The sequence below is a fragment of the Anolis sagrei genome, chromosome 2 (genome assembly GCF_037176765.1).
Source record: "Anolis sagrei isolate rAnoSag1 chromosome 2, rAnoSag1.mat, whole genome shotgun sequence".
Lineage (NCBI taxonomy): Eukaryota > Metazoa > Chordata > Lepidosauria > Squamata > Dactyloidae > Anolis > Anolis sagrei.
Window position 1 is genome coordinate 234,396,774 of NC_090022.1, and position 16,974 is coordinate 234,413,747.

General features: G+C 42.5%; 1 protein-coding gene across 2 annotated transcripts in view; it reads right to left on the bottom strand.

Annotated features, from left to right (window-relative positions):
• SEMA4D (semaphorin 4D) overlaps positions 1–14,195 on the bottom strand; it is a 124,315-nt gene extending 110,120 nt beyond the window's left edge. The window contains exon 1 of one of the 2 annotated variants that reach the window (XM_060762028.2): positions 13,763–14,195. The gene's annotated coding sequence lies outside the window, so the exon portion shown is untranslated. The other variant, XM_060762029.2, reaches the window with a different exon arrangement.
• Between the last annotated feature and the right edge of the window lie 2,779 nt (positions 14,196–16,974).

Below are 16,974 nucleotides of genomic sequence, written 5' to 3' on the forward strand. Positions count from 1 at the left end.
TTTCTGTGCCAGAGCATGGATGTGAATCCTGGTCTCCAGAGTTGTCGTACAACACCACTCCCCCCTGTTGACTATCATTATAACTATAAATACACAAACTGGTATACTTCAATCACTTCTAAAAGACCCCACCCAATGCCTATATCAAAGAGTAGTGCCTCTTACATTACACACAGGTGAGACATGTAAAGTCCAATTGTTCTGCTTCCATTGCTGTGGACAAAAGAATCCCAAACCCATTATAAAGCACAAGAAAGCTTTAAACTGATGCTTTTTTCAGCACAAAGCCCAACTATATTGATCTCATCTTTCGTCTACCACAGAACACAAAGAAGGGTTCTCAAGCAGTTACCTTGCCCAGGCATGGACCAGAACCAAACTGGCTTGATTTCAATAAGGTTAGTGCCTGATGTGCCTCCAGATCAGGGCTTGGATAGTTTCTGGGCTACAAGCCCTAGAATCTTTATCTTATAGTAATTTTTTGTTCCCAACCATAGAACATACACATGCATCTATACCAGTGATTTTCAACCTTCCTAATGCCGCAACCCCTTAATACAGTTCCTCACGCTGTGGTGACCTCCAAACATAACATTATTTTCATTGCGACTTCATAACTGTAATTTTGCTGCTGTTATGAATTGTAATGTAAATATCTGATATGTGGGATGTATTTTCATTCATTGGACCAAATTTGGCATAAATACCCGATACACCCAAATTTGAATACTGGTGGAGTTGATTTTGTCATTTGGTAGTTGCTGGGATAGTTCACCTACAATTAAAGAGCATTCTGACCTCTGCCAACAATGGAATTGAACCAATCTTGGCACACAGTACTCTAATTACCAACAGAAAATATTGAAAGAGTTTGGTGGGCATTGACCTTGAGTTTTGGAGTTGTAGTTCACCTACATCCAGAGAGCACTGTGGACTCAGTGATAGATCTGGACCAAACTTGGCATGGATACTCAACATGCCCAAATGTGAACACTGATGGAGTTTGGGGAAAATAGGCTTTGACATTTGAGAGTTGTAGTTGCTGAGATTTATAGTTCACCTACAACCAAAGAGCATTCTGGATAGAATTGGGCCAAACTTCTCACAGAGCCCCCATGACCAACAGAAAATACTGTGTTTTCTGATGATCTTTGGTGACCCCTCTGACATCCCCTTGTGACCCCCCCCTTTCCAGGAGTCCCGACCCCAGGTTGAGAAACACTGATCTATACAAACAGCCTGCCAAATATGCTCAGCTTCTCTTAAACCAGAAGGCACAAAATAATTTTAAAATCCAAAACAGTTCTTCCAGTATAATGTGATGTTATTCATTTGTCTTTGGTAACACAGGAAAATACCAGTGTATTCCTTGGGATCTGTTTTCTAATAAACACGCTTAACACTGCCAGCATTGTATGTGATCTGAGCATTGGATTAGGACTTTTGGAGACAAGGGTGCCCTTGGGCAAGTCACTCTCTCATAGCCAAGGGAAGGTAATGACAAACTCTCTCATAATAAATCTTGCCAAGAAAACCCTACAGTAGGGTCACAATGAGTCAGAGTCAACTAGAAAGAACATAACAGCACCACACTTAGAGGAGCACAGCCATGTACATAACAATCAGGGGTAGAGCAAGGACACATGGTGATTCTATTTTATCTTTCCCCCAAACACTCATTCACAAACATCTGGAAGGAAAACTACAAAATCAGCTCCATCTGTTCTGTTATCTTTCTGTAACTTATGCAGAAAAGTGGGTGAGCGGTGTGATGTGAAACTATCACCAGTGTTTCTTAACTGTAGGTACACCAAACAACATGCCCTGTGCCCAAATAAGTATAATGCAATCAACCCCTAATTTACAAACCATGTAAATTAGAGGTCTAATAATAAGGGTAAGAAACTTGACAAAGTGTAGTAATACCCCCATCCCCAAGGGGCCACTACTCATGGTTTAACCTAGGCTTCTTCTACACAGCTGAGTAAAATTCCACATTTTATGCTTTGAACTGGAATATATGGCAGTGTAGACTCAGATAACCCAGTTCAAAGCAGATATTGTGGAATTTTCTGCCTTGGTATTCTGAGTTATATTTATTATTTATTTATTTATTAACTGCACTTGTAGACCGCCGTTCTCAGCCCTAGGGCGACTCACGGCGGTGTACAACATATAAAAGCACTTTACAATAAGACAATTACACAACCAACAACAACATCCCTATTAATACTACAATTACACTAAAACATTCACGACGTCTCATCGTAGAATCACAATCCAATCTCGTTTTCCATATTCCGTTCCAATCATCATTGCCAATTGTCATAGCACTTAATCAAACGCCTTCTCAAAGAACCACGTCTTTAGTCTCTTACAGAATGCCATGAGGGAGGGCGCCTGTCTGATGTCTACAGGGAGGGTGCTCCATAGCCGGGGGGCCACCACCGAAAAGGCCCTATCCCTCGTCCCCGCCAGACGTGCCTGTGAGGCAGGCGGGATCGAGAGAAGGGCCTCCCCAGACAATCTCAAAGTCCTCGTGGGCTCATAAGCCGAGATGTGGTTAGACAGGTATTTTGGTCCGGAACCGTTTAGGGCTTTGTAGGCCAGCACCAGCACCTTGAATTGGGCCCGGTAGCAGATCGGCAGCCAATGGAGTTGGAACAACAAGGGAGTTGTGTGCTCCCTGCGTCCCGCTCCTGTTAGTAACATGGCTGCCGCGCGCTGGACTAGCTGGAGCTTCCGGGCCGTCTTCAAGGGCAGCCCCACGTAGAGAGTGTTGCAGTAGTCAAGGCGGGATGTGACCAGAGCGTGTACTACCGTGGCCAAGTCAGACTTCCCGAGGTACGGGCGCAGCTGGCGCACGAGCCTAAGCTGTGCAAATGCTCCCCTGGTCACCGCTGAAACCTGGGGATCCAGGCTCAGCGATGAATCCAGGATCACACCCAAGCTGCGAACCTGCGCCTTCAAGGGGAGTGCGACCCCATCCAGCACAGGCTGTAACCCTATACCCTGTTTGGCCTTGCGACTGACCAGGAGTACCTCTGTCTTGTCTGGATTTAATTTCAATTTGTTCGCCCTCATCCAGACCATTACAGCGGCCAGGCACCGGTTCAGGACCTCGGTTCAGGACCTATGGCTGTGTGGAAGGGTCCCTACTTACATCTAAAAATATGTCCTATCCAGGATTCTACGGAATGCTTCTTAATCCAGAAGATACCACAGAACCACCCTCTCTAGGAATTTCCTAGGTCCTCCAGCATGACTTTATGGTATCTTCTGCAGTTGTTCTCAACCTGTGGGTCCCTGGGTATTTTGGCCTACAACTCCCAGAAATCCCAACCAGTTTACCAACTGTTAGGATTTCTGGGAGTTGAAGGGCAAAATATCTGGGACTCTCTGGTTGAGAACCATTGTTCTAGAGGAAGTCAATCTTTTAAATCAAGTTCACTATTAGTCACAGTTTTCTTTTTCCACAGTATGTTGTCCTGCTACTCATTTACAAACATAATCAACAGGTTAAATCCCTTGTAACTTAGCTTTCAAAATACGTTGGAGATGACTTAGTTACAACCTACTGCAAATGTTTATTAAGAATTGAAGTATAGAATGCCAATTGTTTAACAATACTTTTATTGCCATACAATGAACAAGAGAAAGATGGGATGGTCAATGAAGTTTTATTTTATAGCATTAATAGAAGATTCATGTATATATAAGCCATAAGGTTTACTTGTTCTCCTATCTCTTAGTTAGATTAGTAGTTCATATTAATGCTCTTTTGGAGTGAAATCATTTGGAGAGAAATTATTACATGAACCAGTAAGTCAAAAACTTTAACACCTCTTTTCCCCATTGAGACTACAACCAAACCAACAATGGCCAATCCACCAAAACATTTTTTTGCACTTTCATTTGTTTCCCTTGCCCACTAATTTTTGTTTCATCTTGTGTGTTGAAGGATTCTGGATAAGTAAAAATCTTGCACCATCTTTGTTGAACTTTCATAACATTTTGTTAATGCTGTTTGTTACTTGTAGTACCGTGCTATTTAAAGAACGATAAGGTGAGTTATTCTTCTACTGACCAGCAGTATCAAAGTAGAATAATGAAAAACATAGGAAAACCTGGCATAGGAATGGAACACAGTGTCCTGGGACAACAACTAATGGAGCTTCAAGGTTGCAACACCTTTTGTGTTGCAGAGCATGTTACCAGGAAATGAGATCTGATCTGTAGCTATACTGTACAATGGTATAATCGTTTCTTTCAAGCATCCAGGGCCAGTTGGAAATCTCAGACAGGAGGAATGTTGCATTTTCTTATATTTGTAGCACAAGATATGCTTTTCTGGATTTTTATACTGATAGAAAAGCATTCTCAGGACGATATCATACTACGCTGTTATGGTTCTGTTATTCACTTTAACTGCTATGGCTGAATCCTGAGAAATTCTTGAATTTGTAGTTTAGTGAGACCTAAAAGATCTTTGGCTGATGATTGGAAGTACTCCTCCCAAAACTGCAAATCTTAGGATTCCTTAGGAGGCAACCATAGCAGTTAAAGCAGTGGTTCCCAACCTTCTTTTGACCAGGGACCACTTGACCAGGGACTGCTTTGATCGAGACCATTCTCCAACATTAGTACCAACAAGGTTACGAATCAGTTTTTGGTCAACTTTAAATTAGGTTTGATTACTTGGGGCACTGATTAAGAAAATTGCATTGGCTAGACAACATCAGTTCTAGTTTCTGATACAGAACCTATGCCATCCAGTAGTTGCCATCTGCTCACCTACAGAAAACCATATTTAATAAGCCTTGGCACTATAAGAGAGTTTTGTGAGACCAGTTGCTCTCGTAATGGTGTAGGCTGCGTACCATATTTTAGTTCTTGCGGACCACTGGTGGTCAATAGGCCACATGTTGGGAACCACTGAGTTAAATGAATTGCACTATGAAAGGATAATGTGATAATACAGGATTAGTCAAAATGAATAGGCCAATAAGAAAATTAATTGTAGCCAAATGTATGTTTACTGTAACCAAACCACAGCTACGTAGCGACAGATAAACTATCAAAGTTTTTTTTGAGCAACACACATGTACGTTAATGCCGCTAGGCGTCGCTAGGAGTCGCTGTTTTCAAAATGGCGGAATCAGGCAAAGAGAAGGCGTTTTGTGTGATGACATTTGCTAAAACAATGTCAGTAATTACGGTCCAGCGAGAATTTCGAGCCAAGTATGGCAAGGAACCACCTCATCGACATTCCATTGCGAGGTGGGTAAAGCAATTTGAGGAGACGGGCTGCTTATGCAAGGGTAAAACCACAGGATGACCGCGTGTCTCCGAAGACACAGTGGAATCCATTCGTGCATCCTTTCCTTACGTCGGATGTGCTGCAACGGATGTGGAATGAACTGGACTATCGCTTGGACATCTGCCGTGTCACACGGGGCGCCCATATCGAACATCTCTGAAGGTGAGACAAAACTTTGATAATTTATCTGTCGATACGTAGCTGTAGTTTGGTTACAATAAACATACACTCGTCTAAAATTAATTTTCTTATTGGCCTATTCATTTTGACTAACCCTGTATGACAAGTCAACCAGAAAAATATCAGAAGGGAGGCTGATTGATTGATTGATTGATCTGATCAGTTCTGCAAGCAACAGAGCTAACTGCAGATGATCATTTTCTGACAGTAATTGTCAGAACCAACAGAGTAACCAGAAAAAAGAAATTGATAAAAACAATAAGAGTTCCAATCAATAGGTGGTCCCTTCTGTAAGAGCAATACAGCTGTTGTTCCACAATAGTAGTTTTGACATTGATTTGATTTAAAATGTTCCCTCTTGGAATCTCTAGGTCCTCAAGTATGAATCTATAAAATAGATTGTAGAATGTTGTACACTAAAAGGCAACCTTCTTTTAGATATAACTCTGGGTTTAGTTTCAGTAACTAGAATTTATGTCCTTGTAAAAAAAAAAAAGAGAACTCTACCTTCCACCAAAACTCAGTATTAAGTGAAGTTTTTGATCATACATTGAATCTTGAAATTAGAAAATAACACAGAACAGCAAGAGAAAACTGCACATGTCAATCCTAAATACCTTTAAGTACTCAACAATTGGATTAAATGAACAGAAGAATCCATGCTGGTCTACTGTCCTGTCCACCCTGCCGTGAAGGCTGGCAGGAGACGTGACAACCCAGGGATGTGAACTAATCATCAGAAAGAGATGCATGGATATGCCTTTAGAGATGAAATTATCAGTATTCACTACAGAACAAGAAGACCAGGATGTTACATACAATTTAAACTATTTTTATTTACATATTTTTACAGCAAAGGAAATAAAATGGGACCTCATCCGGAAAGCCATGTTTTGTGAAGCTGGGACAAGAACAGGGCCATGTAAGAAAGGATGTATTACACTGCTTATTTGCACGGCTCTGTAGTAGTCATCCCTGATGCAGGTCCAAAAGTTTAGTTTACAACTCTCATCATCCCCAGCCAGAGTAATAATTGGTCAGGGGTAATGGAAATGGAAGGCTAAAACATCTGGAGGAAACCACATAGGGAAACACTACTTTAGAACAAAGAGTCTTCAGTTGGTTGAACAAGATACACTAATGCAACCTTGTATGTAAACACTAGTCTGGTGGCCATAAACAACATAGAGTTGCTTGTAAGCAACTATGTGAAATTCCACATAGGTGCATGAGTACACAAGCAGAACAGAAATTATGCAGTATCTCCCTCTTCTACACAACGTATTGAAATACAAGAGGCTTCTGGGGAGCTATCTATACATTATCTGCTCACCTCAAGAAAGAAAGCAACTTTTGTAGGCTTATTTACAATGCTCCTGGCTCTGACCTAATATCTGAATTGATCTCATATATAGATTGATCTTATATGTGGGTTGCTCTGGTGGAATCATATCCATTTAAGAGGGGGTTTTAAAAGCAGGGGAAACCAGATGCATAAAGTCAGATCTCTTTTACTAATAACACAAAAAGGACTGTGGCAGCTATTACCCTGTTGGGTTGAATTGAAAAAAATAAGATCAATCAGGACCCCATCTTTCTTTCCATCTGATTTAGAATGAAAGCACTGCATCTTCATGTTGCAGGCCCTGGATCTGGAGAGGTTGAAAAGTGTTTTCAGTTTACAATTTAGGTTATACTGAAAAGAATGGAACCAAATCCACTTCAGCCAAGGAGTATTTTGCTGTACAATTTTGCATCCCGCTTTTGTTCAATCTGCAATGCATTTCACAGCTTTGAGACACCATTAGCACATGTGATTAACCACCAACTGGGTAATATGACAAAATCTTATTCATACATCTAATCAGAATCACACATATCTGTTGAATGGGCAACAGACACACATTTATTTTTTGCAAAGAATAAGTGTCTGTTGACCCACAAAACTGGCTGCAGAAGGTTAGTTTTGCCAGCCTTATCTATAATAATAATAATAATAATAATAATAATGCTAAAACTTTATTTCTAGACTGCCCTCTCTCCCCAGAAGGACTCGGGGCGGTTTACACATAAAAAGGCAAACATTCAATGCCTCAAAATAAGCACAGACACTTCAAAATAATACAGAATAATGGAGAGTAACAACTGAAAACTTACAACAAAGGAATTAAGCATCAAAATAAAATGAAAGCAGGAGCAATCCATTAAGACATTAAAAACTAAAACATAAATAAACATTACAATGTACATCCTAAAAACAAATTATGGGATACTACATTTAAAAAGGCTGACAATGGTCTTTCATTTAAGATGTATCATAACAACTGTCTATGAACTATTTGTTTACAAGCATGTGGACAATTTCAACAGAAAGGAAGAAATCATAAAAATGAACAAAATGTAACTACCAGTATTTTTAAAAAATCTAAAATCGTAACCGTAAATGAAGAACAACATTCAAAAACAGGGGAACTCCAGACAAGAAACAATCAGGGACAGATAACCACCTCTTAACAAAGGATTCCCCCAGGCAGTAAGAAGCCCCATCTGAAAGTGCTAGGCTATTAAATGCTAATGAAGGTGGCCAATTGAAACAATCACACCTATCTCCAACAGACAAGAGTTTTTTCTCCCACCCTGGACATTCCACAGATATATAAACCCCATTTTCCTAGTTTCCAACAGACCTCACAACCTCTGAGGATGCCTGGCACAGATGCAGGCGAAACATCAAGAGAGAATGCTTCTGGAACATGGCCATGCAGCCCTAAAAACTTACAACAACCCAGTATTTGTTCTAGTTTTTAGGAGAACTCAGTAGAGGACCTGGGCATCTTGCACCTCCCAAGTAGAGACCCACTCACCTCCCAAATCCAGTATCCTAAGCAATTCCTAATTTGCCTCTAATTTTAGCTCTGATAGGGAAGTATATTCCAAACAGCTGATAATATCCTAACTTTTAAAAGCACGAAATCAAAGGGCCTCAAGAAGGAACCTGTGATGCAATGCAATACTACCTGACAATGTAAAGAAGGGGTCCCCAAACTAAAACCCACAGTTCAAATGCAGCCCCCTAACGTTATTTGTCCAACCCCGTCCTAAACAACAATAATCCTAATTAATTTAATTATCTCATCAGCCAAAAATAGGCCCACACTTCTCCTTGAAATACTGGTAAGTACGTTGGTTGCAATTGTTCTTCCATTTAAATATTGTATTATTCTTTCAATTTTTTTGCCCTACAAATAAGATATGTGCAATGTGCATAGGAATTAATTCAGGTTTTTTTTTCCCCAAACGTATCCCCCTCTATGAACCATCACAGAGGTTAATATCATCTGGGGAGGCATTGCTCTCAGTCCCGCCTCCATGGCAAATCAGGTTGGTGGGGATGAGAGACAGGGCCTTCTCAGTGGTGGCTCCTCGGCTCTGGAACTCCCTCCCCAACAAGATTTGATCAGTGCCCTCCCTCCTGACCTTTAGAAAGAGAACAAAGACGTGGTTGTGGTATAAAGCCTATGGCTAATAAATAATGCAGTACAAAGAATAATTAAGGAACATGTGCAATGACAATTCGGAATGGCTATGGCATACGATTTCTGGATCATGGGACTTCAATGTTTATACTAGGAGGGTTTTAGGATTTGCCTAAATGTTTACATTTTATGTATGCCTTATGGTTAATTGTTTTAATTGATTTCCAAGTTTATAGTTATATGTAGTAATTAATTATTATGATTTTTTGGTGTACTGAAGTGGTTTTCAACCTTTGGGTCCCTAGATGTTTTGGCCTTCAACTCCCAGAAATCCTAACAGCTGATAAACTGGCTGAGTTTTCTGGGAGTTGTAGGCCAAAACACCTAGGGACCCACAAGTTGGGAACCACTGGTGTACTGTATGTTGTCACTGAATTTTTGCCATTACTATGTTGTAAACTACTTTGAGTCCCCCCAGGGATGAGAAAGGCAGTATATAAATAATATAAATTATTATATAAATTGAAAATATAAATTTTCAATAAATTTCTCCCAACAGTCTGAGGACTATGAACTAGCCCTCTACTTTAAATGTTTGAGGACCCCTAATATAAAGCTACAGTTTCCTAGCAATGTCAGTGCAAAATCATTATGTCATGACGGTTCTCTAAAGTACAGATATCAGTACTTGTGCCCCTTGACATTCTGAACTTCAGCTCTCAGAATCCCCAAGCATTGTGCCTAATGGCTGGGAGTTCCGGGAGCTGGATATCTGGAGAGCCAAAGCTGTGAACTTTTACTTTTCACACATGGTACAACAATATTTATTGTACCGCAACAAGCCATATGAAAAAAAAAACCCTTGTGCAGCCTTTTTTATTATTATTGTGGTAAAAACTACGCTGCAGTATTACTATGTTTTGAGCCACACCCATCACCAAGGTACAAAACCTCAACATGAAAGCTGCAAGAGCATCTTTCAGATCATCCTCCCAAATAATGCCTTCTTTTTATAACCAGTTTGGAGGCAGGGAGGACTTGCCCAGGCACCTGATGTCATTGCACGCCTTGCCTTTGAAACCTTGGCACCATTGCAAAGAGTAGATTCAAAAATCCATTAAGATTAAGAAGATATTTTTTGAATGCACAGCATTAAATTTGTAAATGTGAAGAAAGTACCGGTACACATTTACCGAGCACAGTTTAAAACCAGAAGTAAGCCCAAGGAGCACTTTGCAGTTGTGTGTGTGTATTATATATGAAGCCAATTCACATATCTTTTATGTGTTTACATTGGCAATAGCCAAGAGCCCAACTGAGGACAAACACATGGCTACAACAGGTGCAGTTCAGTCCCACTCAACTTCCCTTCCTCCATTTGAAATGGCAAATTCCAAAACAGTGTATCTGTGACCTGGAGGCATGCCTTGCCTGAACCCAGCTGAGCTTCCGGAGGACATTTCTTACTATCAGGCCAAACATTGCCATCTCCCATTGAACAAGGTGTACTCCACTTTAACTGTAATGGCTCAATGCTTTGAAATCCAGGGATCTGTTCTTTGGTGAGGTACTAGCACTCTTGGGCAGAAACCTTGTAGAACTACAACTGAGCACTGAGCCGTGGTAGCTAGACAAGTGACAAGCTGCATTAATATGGAGTTGTAAGTTTTTCAGACTGTATGGCCATGTTCTAGAAGCATTCTCTCCTGACATTTCGTCTGCATCTGCGGCAGGCATCCTCAGATGTTGTGAAGCCTCTGCCATAGATGAAGATGAAATGTCAGGAGAGAATGCTTCTAGAACATGGCAATACAGCCCAAAAAACCTAAAACAACCCAGTGATTCTGGTCATGAAAGCCTTCAGCAATGCATTAATTTTGCAGGGTAGATACACAAACAGGACCATGACCGATACACCCTCATATGATCTACAGACTATGATGTTCTTGCTCTCTATGTTGCTGAAGACACCACAAAAGATTGGCCTCCTAAAAAACCGACCTGTTTATATTCCCTTGTGGTTAACATTTGTCTTTCCCTATCAGAGATGCATGTATAGATACCTTCAAGTCATGTATTGACCTACGGCAACCCCATACATTTCATAGGATTTTCTTTGGCAAGGGATTCTCGGGAGGTACCTTCCTCTGAAATACAGCCTACAGCAGTCTCCCATCCAAGTATTAACCAAGGCTGACCCTGCTTAGGTTCCAAGATCACATTGGATCTGGTGCCTTTAGGGTATTTATCATGTCCCATGGACCGATATTAATATAAATATTGGCACTAAAGGCAAAGGAGTGTCTCCCCTCAATCTGGATTAAATTTTAATTTTTTGCTCCCAACTTGGATTAAATTTTAATTCGATTGCATCCCTTTCAAGTTCAAAAACATTCCTTTTGACAGGTTGTCCCTCCCACACCTTCCTTCATCATTTTTCCTCTTCCCACAGGAGACTCCCCACAATAATTAAAGGCGACCCCTCTGGCCCTTTCCTCCCTATGTCAAGTTTCCTTTGAAAACATCCAAGAAATGGGTTACAAAGGGTGCATCTACATTGTAGAATGAATGCAGTGTGGCACTACTTTCACTGCCATCGCTCATTGCTATGGAATCCTGGGAGTTGTATTCTGGATCTACTTCACTGTAAAATCAGTGCAGTTTGACAGCATTTTAAATGCCATGGCTAATTGCCAAAGACTCAGAGGTGTTGCAGTTTCACAGAGTCCTCAGCCTTCCCTGCCAAACAGTGCCTCATCAAACTACATCTCCCATGTATAGTTGAAAGCTTTCATGGCCGGAATTGCTACGTTTCTGTGAGTTTTCCAGGCTGCATGGCCATGTTCCAGAAGCATTCTCTCCCAACGTTTCACCCACATCTATGGCAGGCATCCTCAAAGGTTGTGAGTTCTGTTGGAAACTACGCAAGTGAGGTTTATATATCTGTGGAAAGAACTGCAATGCAAGTGCGAATTGGCCACCTTGATTAGCACTGAATAGCCTTGCAGCTTCAAAGCCAGGCTGCTTACTGCCTGGGTGGGGATCCTTTGTTGGAAGGTGTTAGCTGGCCTTGATCATTTTCTGCCTGGAATTCCACAGCAGTTCAAATTGTGTCAGAACTGCAGTGTAGGCCCCTTCCACACACCAAAATGAAATCCCACATTATCTGCTTTGCAGTGGGATATATGGCAGTGTGGGCTCAAATTACCCAGTTCAAAGCAGATATTGTGGGATTTCCTCCCTTGGTATTCTGAGTTATATGGCTGTGTGGAAGGAGCCCATGTGTTTTTGAACTGCGTTTCCCAGAATTCATCGCCACTGGCTCTGACAACTAAGGCTGAATCTATACTGCCATATAATGCTGTTTGAATTATATGGGTTATTACAGGATGGATCTGAACCCTCTTCTACACTGCCATATAATCTTGGTTATATGGCTGTGTGGAAGGGCCCGTAGACACACCTGTACTTTTGCAAGGTCTTTAGCCTTTTGCGGGGAGGGGAGAAATAGTGCTGTTGCCTCACCAAACTACAAATGGAGCCATGGCAGTGAAAGAGGTGCAGAACTGCATAGATTCCACCATGCAGACGCACCCAAAGCTAGACTTGATTCCTTCTGAAATCATGGCAGTGCAACAGTGGAAGCTCACAAGACTTCAACACTGCAATATTGAAGTCTTGTACACAAAGGGGCAGTGGGTGCCAGAAAAATTGTATATGTGGGATGAACATAATTCAAAAACCACTGGATGATTTGACACCAAATTTGGACACAATATATGTAGCAGCCAACAAGTGACCATCACTCATAAAAACACTGAAAAACACAGCAGAAGAGACTTAGAAAGCAAAAAAAAAACCAAAAAAAAAACAACCCCAAAATACATTACAACGCATGCGCAAAATCACATATAAACACAAAACACACACACACACCTATTACACACACATACACATACACATACTGGACCACAGCAACGTGTGGCAGGGGAAGGCTAGTACATATATACATATTGGGGAGGGTCGAAAAGGAAGGAGGGAGAAAGGGGCAGCCAAGGCCATTCTTCTAGCCAAAGCAGGGGAGGGGGGAAAGTAAGGCAGAGAAATAAAGGCAAGGCAGACTCCATCCACAGCAGTCCAGCCACACACAACAAGCACACACAATGCGCCTGCTTCTTTCCCACCAACACAACCATTGGTGCCCCCCTTATTGACAAGGCTAAAGGAGTCCAAAGAGAGGAGGAAGACCCTCGATTTAAGGGGAGGGGGAGCACCCCATTTCAAGGGGAGATCCTCATATCGAGTGGAAAGACCCCCTCTCCTTTGAAGGGAAGAGACAAACCTTTGAAGGGGAGGGAGTGGGAGCCCCATTTGAAGGATCCAAAGGAGAGACCCCCCATTTCAAGGAGAGGAAAAGGAGACCCCCCCCCCATTTAACCCTCCCCACTTGCATCTCTTTCCCTGCCTGCAGATCAGAAATCTGTCTTGAAAACACCCCTCCATCTCCTCCCCCCTTTACCCAAATCCGAGTCCCTGCAGCAAGCCCCGCGCCCAGTGTATTGCATTTGATATTGCAACCTCTCCCGGTTCCCACGATCCGAAGAGGAGGGGATGGGACCCCCAACCCGATGACCCACCCCCCAAACCCCTCACCTTTCTCTCAATGCCGAACCAAAACCCGGGAGAAGCAAATATAGGGGGAAGAAGGCCACCTTGTTGCCTCTTCTTTCCTCCCGAGTCAATCCTCTGCCGCAAAGTGGAGCCACTGCCTGCAAAGGCTTCCTACCTGCTGCTGCTGCTGCGATTGCTGCTCGACAACTTCTTTATTTTCCCTTTCCTTTTTCTCTCGCTGCCACGAGCCCGCGTGGAAAGGGAAAGAGGCGATCGGTGGGAGGAGGAGTTGGCGGTGCCAGGCTGGAGCAAGTTTGGGTTGCCCCCGCAGTTATGGCGGCTGCCAGAAAAAGAGAGAGAGAGAGAGACCAGGAGAAAGAGGAGGAGGCAAAGCGATCCGCGTTCACACAAACACACACACACCACGCCAATCCACCAGCTCCAGCTAAAGGGAGGGGAGCCCCAGGCGGGCGCTTTCCAAAGGGGAAGGCTTTAGGAAAGCGAGAGTTCAGTCAAAGGGAGAGGGAGGAGGAGGGAGGTGGGCTGCTGGTGGGATTAGCAGCAGCAGCAAAGGCTGGTTGGTGGGGTCTCGTGGTTTCTCTCCAGCGGGAAGGCGCCCCCTCCCCATCTATACCCACCCTCCTCCCACCCTCGAGGAATATTTTACTAAAAGGCTCCCGGTTGGTGGAGGAAATATCCCACGAAACCGAAACACGGCCCCTGCAGGTTGCGAAGCCTCTGCACCACGTGGAGGGAGGCTGGGGTGGCTGCTCTCGCCTATCTTCCAGGAGGCATTGGGGGCATTTACGCACTGGAGTTTCACACCACTTTAGCTGCCCTGGGATTTTGGCACCAGCACTCATTGGCACAGAAGAAGGCGAAAGGCCTTGCCAAATTACAATCCCCATGATCCTACAGCATGGCAGTTAAAGCGATGTCCAACTGCATGACTTCAGCACCATAGCTGCACTCTTTCTCTGCCTCTTAGCAATTGTTTTCTTCTTGAAGGCCATCTACACTAGTGGTTCCCAACCTTTTTTTGACCAGAGACCACCTTGACTAGGGGCCACTTTAAACAGTAATCACTTGTTCAGGGACTACTTGACCAGGGACCACTTTGACTAGGGACCACTTGACCAGGGACTACCTCGATCAGGGACTACTTGAACAGGGACCATTTTGACTAGGGACCACTTTGAACAGGTACCCCTTTAACTAGGTACCACTGTGACCAGAGACCACTTGACCAGGGACCACTTTGACTAGGGACTACTTGAACAGGAACTAGTCTGGTGATAGAAACCACAGAGCACTAAATGACTCACTTTTACACACTTTTGTGGGAGTTTGTGTTGGAATTCAACCCCACACTGCCCAAGTCTGAAGTTTTCAATGAGGAGCAGTTAGTTTAGTATGGACTAAGGATGTCCCTTCCCCCATGTCTCCTGTATGACAGTTGGGAATTATTATTATTATTATTATTAAACTTTATTTGTACCCCGCTAGCATCTCCCAAAGGATTCGATGCGGCTTACACAGGCCGAGGCCTCAACGCACAACATAATAATACAATCTAAGCAAATCAAACAATTAAAAACAAAGTAAAGCAAAGTAAACAACAGGCACAATACACTAAAAAACAATAAAACTGGGCTGGGCCAGAGGGTGGGTACAAAGATTAAAAGTGCTGATGTGACAGGAGGTGTATAAAGGGCTTCTAGGGCAAGTGCGATGTGCAGCAATCCTTGGTTCTGATAAAGTGCTTATGGGACTTGGTAGTGGGGATTTCCTAATCTGGGAAGGCGCATCAGAAAAGCCAGGTCTTCAGGTTCTTTCTGAAGACAGCCAATGTAGGAATGTAACTATTTCTTCTGTCCTCTGTTTCTGTTCCCATTCTGATTGGGTGTGTGAAATTGATACTTTTCTATTGCAAGTCTTTTAAAATCTGACTTCTGTTTCTTACATCTTTGAATGTGCTGTGTGCTGTGTGCTTTGAGATCTCTCTCTGTGTTTTTCCCACTCTTTGAATCCTTAGAAGAGATGGGTGTTAGAGTAGCTCAGACCCAGTTCTTTACCATGAAGATATGTAGTTAGTTCCTTATTATTGTAGAGAAGCCTTTTGTGATTTTTAAGATTGGACTCTGTATCTTTGCCTGCCTAAGCTCTAAATTCTTTATAGCCACATCACACTTTGCTCAGTAATGAGCTGAAGCTCAACTTTTGTGCCCTGTTTGCTTTTGGATGCTCTGCTATATTTTAGGTTAGTTTTCCCTAACCGTTTGCTGTCTCGTTGCTGCAGGTTGAAGCTCATTCGAACTGCATTAAATGGTCAATGTAGATGGAATCTAGGTTTTTCAGTTCCTACCTCTTGGGGATGTTATTCATTGGTATTAAATTACAAACAGGAAAAAAATCATAGCATGAACATATAAAGCTACTGAGATTTACCTATTGTCAACTCACCAGTCAAACATTAAGGGTGCATCCATACTGTACAATTAATGCAGCTTGACACTACTTTAACTGCCATGGCTCAATTCTATGGTGTCCTGGGAATTGTAGTTTAACAAAGACTTTAGCCTTCCCTGGCCAAGAGTGCTTCTGCCTCACCAAATTACAAATCCCAGGATTCCATAGCATTGAGCTATCACAGTTAAAGAAGTGTTAAGCTGCACTGGTTTTGCAGTGTAGATACACCCTATGTCAATGGGACTATTCTATTTGAGACTAACAACTAGAACTCTGTGTCTATAAAACACTCTTAAAGACATTGGTTCTCTTTTTTAAATAATATTACGACACTATAGTAGGCCTTGGGATCTGCTGGAATTTAGCTCCAGGACCCCTAGTGGATACCAAACTCAGTGAATACTCTAGTCCCTTGATAAAGAATACTATAGTAAAACAGTGTTTTTGTGTTGTTGTTTTTTAAAGTCAAGCAAGGAATGGTGAAATTAATGACTGCACAATCTGTGGATATCGAGGACCGGGTTGCTGTGAGTTTTCCAGGCTGTATGGCCATGTTCTGGAAGCATTCTCTCCTGATGTTTTGCCCACATCTATGGCAGGCATCCTCAGAGGATGAGAGGTCTGTTGGAAACTAGGCAAGTGGGGTTTATACGTATATCTGTGGAATGTCCAAGGTGGGAGAAAAAACTCTTGTCTGCTTGAGGCAAGTGTGAATGTTACAATTGGCCACCTTGATTAGCATTTAATGACCTTGCAGCTTCAAAGCTTGGCTGGTTGCTGCCTGGAGGATCCTTTGTTGGGAGGTGTTAGCTGGCCTTGATAGTTTCCTGTCTGGAGTTCCCCTGTTTTTGAATGTTGTTATTTATTTAGAGTGTTTTAATACTGGTAGCCAGATTTTGTTCATTTTCCGGTTTCCTC